Genomic DNA, 7,352 nt, shown 5'->3' on the forward strand with positions numbered 1-7,352 from the left:
TTTAAGCCACCAGGTCAAGGAGGCGAACCGTGGTCGACTACGTGGGAGTCCAGCGACATAGCCATTACGCTAACAGCTAAAAATAAAATAATTCTTTAAAAATAAATAATAATAATTGGCCAAGAGGTGATCATTGTGAAAGCTGGGTAAGGAACAGTATACTCTCTTGACTGTTTTTGTTTCTATTAGAAATGCTTCATGAAATTATTTTAAAAGAAAGACTCTCTATATTATTATAGAATATATTTATATAATATATCAGATATAAGTATATAAAATTATAGGGTGTACACTTAGCTACCTACTATTCAGCTGAAGATTTAAAGCATATAAATGTGGTTAAAAAATAAAGTCAATTCTTTTATCCCACTTATCTGGCTATAGTTGTGGTGTCCTGTTGGGAGGGTAGCTGTTGGTGTCAACTCATCACAACTAGTCACATCTCAAATGTTTACACCAGCTAGAGAGAGCAGATCTGAATCCAGGCTTCATTAAGGTGGTATGGTGCCATGGAGCTCAGGCTTAAGAATTAAAAACACCTGGTCACAGGACCAGCAGATGGCATGGTGGTTAAGGCGTTGGACTCCCACATAGTCTACTACAGTTTGAGTTCCAGACATGGTGGCTTGCTTTTTCACTTTCCCTCTCTTCCTCTCTCTGTCTCTTTTTTGTGAGTGCATGTTCCCTACAGTAAATTTAAGAATTAATGATAATAATAATAATAATAATAGATTTTAAAAATCCTGGTCTGAAACCTCTGCTCTAAATACTTTTGCATCCACCCCCCCCCCCATCCCTGGTAAAGCTCCAAACTTCTCTGTGTTCTATTACGTCGGTTATAAAAATATGATTAGTAATGCCAGTCTTGAAAATGTATTCTATCTGCTGGTCTATGGGACCAGCAGATAACTTAATGGTTATGTCACTGGATTCCCACATAGTGACCATGGTTTGAGTCCTGGACCCAGCAGGTTAAAACTCACACCAGGCATGTGTTTGCATGTGTGCGTGCATGTGTGCCAAAATTCCCAAGAAGAGAATGGAGAAGGGATTGTGACATGGCCATACCCCTTGTTGGGGGTGGGAGTGATCTATCACTTTCTGTCTGTCTCTGTCTCTCCAGCTAATGCACATGGCCCCCCTTTTTTTTCCTCAAAAAAAAAAGGCTATAAATCCCATAGCTGGCACTAAGTAAAGTGTAACTGCTTTATTTGATATTTTAAAAGAAGACATTTGAACATTTCCCAACTGAATGTATGAACATCTCTGAACAAGCAGTAAATAAATACTTGATGCAAGTTTATTTTAAAAAGCCCAGTTTGCTGTTTATAAAAGGAAAGGATATAATTGCCTTGAAGGATTTTTAGTAAAGTACAGGAATGGGGAGGCCGAAGTTAGAATATTTAAGAGGGTTTTTGAGGGGAGGGTTATCTAATTTAAGGTGGGTCTTTCAATGCAGTATAGAGGGGCCCTTAATTAGAATTGGGTGAAGTTGATTATATTAAAGATTGGAGTACATGGGACCAGCAGATGGTGTAACGGTTACATTGCTGGACTCCCACATAGTCAACCACAGTTCGAGTCCTGGACCCTGTGACTTGAAACTCATGCTGGGTGAGTGTGCATGCATTCCCAAAATCCTAAGAAGAGAAGGTAGGAGAAGGGATTACAGTGTGGCCATCCTCCCTGAGGGGTGGTTTTTTGCTTCCTGTCTCTCTTCTCTCTCTCTCTCTGGTGAGTGCACATGCCCCATAGCAAAATGTTTCTCTCAAAAAAAAAAAAAAGATTGGAGAGCACAAAGTAAAGAATAAAAAGTAAATCACTCAAGCTGCAAGATTGGGGCATACAAATCATATTGCGTTCAGAAAGTGAAAAGTAGTTTTGCTTTTCTAATTTCAAGTGGGGAACTGGACAGAGATGAAAGACATACTAAAAAATTAGTTTGGAGGGACCAGCAGATGATGTAATGGTTACGTCACTGGGCTCCCATGCAGTCAATCACAGTTCAAGTCCCGGACCCAGTGGCTTAAAACTCACACCAGGCGCATGTAGGTGAACTCCCAAAATCCTGAGAGGAGATTGGAGGAGAAGGGATTGCACTGTGGTCATCACCCCTGGGGGCTGATTTCTCACTTTCTGTCTCTCTGTCTCTTTCTGTGTCTTTGGCAAGCACATGTGCCCTATAGCAAAAGTTCTCCAAAAAATAAAATAGTTTGGAAATATATACTGAAGAGACTGATGATTTTTGCTTAACCATTTGGACTTTGTGGGTAGTGGACAGTCACAGAGGAATTTTTATTCCCTATTCATTTACTCATACAATAAATTATGAGAACCTACTACATCTTAGTTGCTGTGCTTAGCAGTGAGGGTGCATCCATGTATAAGTCAGAGTTCCTGTTTTTGTGGGAATTAGGGTTTACCATAAGAGTTATGCCATCAAATTTGCATTTTAGAAGGATTACTTCATAAATGTGAAGGAGGAATTAAAGGTTGAGATGAGAGAGAAAAGTTAGGGACCAGAAGATGGTGTAATGGTTATGTTGCTGGACTTACACATAGTCGATCATGGTTCAAGTCCCAGACCTGGCAGTTTAAAACTCATGCTGGGAGTGTGTACATGTATGCCCAAGATCCCATGAGGAGAATGGAGGAGAAGGGATTGTGGTGTGGCCATCCCCCTTGGAGGGTGATTTGTCGCTTTCTGTCTCTCTCTGTCTTTCTGACGGGCTCACACACCCTACAGCAAAAATCTTAATAAGAAAAAAAGAGGTAAAAATGACGAATGCCTAATCTGCAAGAGTTGGGAAGTGAAGATAAAGGTTTACTATGCGTTAGGAGGAGAATGCACTGAAACTGGTGTGAGAGGTCAAAATAAGTTGGATGGAGAAGCATGGCTATGGAAGGACTAAGCATGCCACCCAAGTTTTCATCTGGGTCAGGAGGCTTTGGAAATGGCAATGTCTTTGCCTGAGGGAGGGATGTGGCAGGAGGAGATGGGAGGAGGATTCTGACTTCAGTTCAGAGCAAACCTGAGATGCTTGTGAGACATTGGCCCGGAGGCTGAGTAATTAGGAGTATGAGATTATGTTTTAGGAGAGTGGTCGTAGAAGGGGGCTTTGGTATATTAACCACCTATAGGAAATAATAGTTGACCATGGTGGACAGAGGAGGAAAGCATGGAGATTGTGAAGGATGAGGGTAGAAGTGGTCATCCATATTGCACACAAGAAGGAAAAATTGGCACAGGCAAATTAGTCTCAGCATTACCACATAGCCATGAACCTTGACTTCCCTTTCCCAAAGTCCTGTGAGTCTGTCCCCATTGTGCGGTTATTTTATTCCAGAAGGACAGAGACAACACCGGATGTAGACAGAAGAGTCGTGGCATGGTGGGTTTGAAGACTTTTGGAAGGTTTGCCTGCCACTGTCCTGGGACAGACTGAGTTCACAGTGTGACCCGGGGTTAAAACATTGTGCACAGTAACCCCAACTGACTATATTTCCCTGATGGAAGTACCCTGTATGTAGTTCTAAATGTTATGAATACCATTGTTACTAATAAAAATAGCAGCTTGCCTTGTTTTGTGGATTGAGTTGTGTCGTCCAACATGATAAGTTGATGTCCTCAACACTAGGACCTCAGAATGGGACCTTATTAGGAGATAGGGTCTTCATGGACATACTCCAGGTAAAGTGGAGTCATTAGGGTGTACCCTAATCTGACTGGTATCCTGTAAAAAAAAAAAAAGTGGAAATGTGGACACAGAGACAGGCACACACAGAGGAAGAACATGAAGGTGAAGGCAGACACTGAGCTGATGGCAAGCCAAGGAATGGCAAAGATTGCCTGCAAACCAGCGTCCAGGAAGAAATCAGGGACAGATTCTCCCTTGCAGCCCTTCCAGGAGTCAGCCAGCCCTACTGACTACGAGTCGCCTCCAGAACCAAGACAGTGCATTTCTGTTGTGTAAGCTGCCCAGTGTGTGGCACTGCGTGGTGGCAGCCCTAGAAAACGAATGCACAGTGGTGTAGAACAGTTCTCGACAGTTCCCCCAGTGCATTTTTTGTTTCTCCTTATCTGATCCACACACTGCTCCCAGATGGATGGCATTATCAACGACCCCTTTTACAGGGTAGGAAATGAAAACAATCAGAGATTCAAGTTCCTGTGTGATAAGACACAGGACACAGGAATTTTAACGTGGAGAGCCTCAGGAAATTTGACGCATGGGGCTCAGCATCATAAACAGTGTTGTAGTTGAGCACGATCATTCAGCAGGTGAGTCGCAGCATTGGCCTCCTGGGTTCAAGTCCCAGCTCTAGCAGCTCTGGCTGTGTGGTCTGAAGCAAGTTCCTTAACCCCTTCTGCACCTCAGCGTGATGGGGAAAATCATAGTGTCTAAGGTTCTCCTGAGGATTATTACACGAGCTCATTCCTGTGAAACGTTTAGCATAGTGCTTGCTGCCTTATACGTGCTCAACAAATGGTAGCTATTTTAAAATAATTATTCATGGGAATTACAGGAGAGTGGAGAAGCCCTTCAGCAATTTTGAAGGTAATACAATCAGTTGTCTCGTAAATGTACTGTACCAAAGGTCTGCAGTAAATGCATTGTGAATATTTAATGGTCTCTAGGAGTCTAGGGGTGGGGATGGATGGTAACTGCTGCTTATTGCCACAATGTGGTCACTTGGTGGTTCTCCTCCAGAGCTCAGTCAGTCCCCGGTCTCCCGAGGTCAATCCCCTGTTGACCCCCCAAGAAGCCCTTTGTGGTATAATAAGGGTTCAGGCCTTCTATTTATATGTCATCCAGAAGCATAAAGTGGAAAGAATAGAGGGTTATATGCAACTGAGAACTAATCAGTTAAAAGGTCAGATCATAAACCATGGGTTTTGATATAGATGGATCCCACATGCTTTGAACTTTAAAACCACTGCCTAAGGTTTCACTATAAGCAAGTTCACCATAAAGGGGTTTCATGACACAAATAACGAGTAAAGAAATGCAATCTCCATCCTGAATTTTCAAAATGCAATTAAAATTGGTGCAGACCCACTGAGCCTCGCCAAACCCTGCCTTAAATAACAGTTTGGAGAATCACAAACTTCAAGTACTTTTGGCAATGCCTTGGTTTTCCATGAGGCACTGTAAGTTATAAAATGTCATAGCTATTTAACTTGCTAATGAATAGTTTATCGCACATTCAATTAGACTGATTCCCCCTCCTTTTTAAAATTTTGTTTTCTTTCTCTCTCTTTCAACTTAAAAGAATTGGTGATAATTAAGGGAAAGCTGTCAGGGCTCTAGGTTTTGGGTTTTGTTTTGTTTTGTTTTTAAATTCAAGATGTCTTTATGCTTCTAGGGTTACTTAGGCTAGAAATCTGGCTTCACCTTCTAAATTCAGTATCTGTCTTCCGCATCAGTAGTGGCTATCATAATGATAAAATGGTAAGAATAACTACAATTGCTTCTTCTATGCAACACCTTTCAAACCATTGAGAAATTCACATTTTTCTCTTAATGCCTTTGTGTAGTAGACAGAAGCAGATTTATTATTCCTTTTAAAGGCAATGAGGTGTTAAATGAATGGTCCCAGGTTTTAAACTTCATCATGAACAAAGCAAACAAAACATGAACAGGTAATGTGGTGTTCGTTCTGTGTTCATTTAATCACACTGCCCAGTTCCCTGGCTTCTTTCTCACTTGCAGGTCACTAGGGAATCGAGATCAGGAGATGATCATATTTTCTTGTGTTATAATGGCCAGATCATTGAGGACTGATCAGTTGGACACAGTCCCTTCCTCATCTGTAAGGTACTCATTCATTCTCAGTCCCAGTTCATGAGGAGTCAGTTTGGTCCCCGTGATTTTCAATGTTCACAGAGAAAGTCAGAACTGGACATGTATCCTATGCAATTCAACATAAGGGCACCTACAAAATGTAAATTAAAAAAAAGCAAAATTAAAATAATAATGGGTTAGCAGGTGGCATGCACATGGCTGACTGTATGGTTTTAGTCCTGGACCTGGCGGCTTGAAAATCATACCATGCGTGTGTACCCTAAATCCCAAGAAGAGAATGGAGGAGAAGAGATTGCGGTGTGACCATCCCCTCATAGGGGGGTGATTTTTCACCTTTCCTCTCTCTGTATCTCTTTCTCTCTGTCTCTCACAAGCACGTGTGCCCTATAGCAAACTAAAAAAAAAAGTAAATAAATATAATCATTAACAAAACTCCTAACCATAAAAAAGGAGTTCTTAAATATGTATCAGCTCATTCTGCATGTCAAAACAAGACCATACTTTGGGGTTCAAAAATCACACCCAAGCCATGGGGCTGAAGGGAGGTACAAGGGAAGTTCTGCAAGGCTGACGTACTTAGGAGGATTCCAGTTCATGTCCAGACCTCCCTGAGCTCCTCCGGTGCACATGCCCACAATCCAGGGCTGACTGAGGCTGGGGTAGATTGTGGTGTTGTGACCCTGTTGGGGGTGCTGTCTCTGTTTCTTTCACTCTCCGTCTCACAGGTGGAAGAAAGAAAGAAAGAAAACTTATTTTTTTTTAAGAGAGAGTTTTGTTATAGGGTGCATTCACTCTCCAGAAAGACAAGGAGAAACAGAGACAGAAAGGGACAAATCACCCCCCAGGGGTGATGGCCACGCTGTAATCCCTTCTCTTCTATCCTCCTCTCCGGGTCTTGGGCATGCATGCACATGCATCCCACGTGAGTTTTAAGCCACTGGGTCCAGGACTTGAACTTCAGTTGACTACATGGGAGTCCAGTGATGTAGCCATTATGCTATCTGCTGGTCCCAGAAAGAAAATTTTATAAAAGGAAAAAAGAAAGCTGACTTACCCTTTCATTCAATCAGCCCTCGTTTATACTAGGCACTAAGGCTAGGTGTGTGGGAGATGGGAGAAGTGAAAGACCACGCCTCACAGAAGTCTGTATCCCTGGATTGTCCCCAGTCCCATGCTTGCCTAGACCAAGGGCCTCATTCACATGAGAGCTCAGTCATTTTAAGAGCACTCTAGTCACTGCTATAAGCAAAGATAGCTAGACAAAGTCTATGTCTGACCTGTGTGCCTAGCTCCTTAATCATTCCTCAGAACGGCTTTGAGGAAGACCTCTGGCTCCCTCATGTCTCAGTCATACTTTCTCTAACCCCTACCCCAGCACCCTCTCTTCTCCTGTCCACACTTATCCCTACTGGATTGACTCAGATACTGGCTCCTGTAGGGCAGAAAGGGGCACCATGTCAGCCTCACTGAGACAGACTGCCTCCTTTGGGGCCTCCTTGATTCTTATGCTGTGTTTCTGCCTCTCCACTGCTTACCATATGTCCT

The sequence above is a fragment of the Tupaia chinensis genome, unplaced genomic scaffold (assembly GCF_000334495.1).
Source record: "Tupaia chinensis unplaced genomic scaffold, TupChi_1.0 Scaffold143247_2, whole genome shotgun sequence".
Taxonomy (NCBI): domain Eukaryota; kingdom Metazoa; phylum Chordata; class Mammalia; order Scandentia; family Tupaiidae; genus Tupaia; species Tupaia belangeri.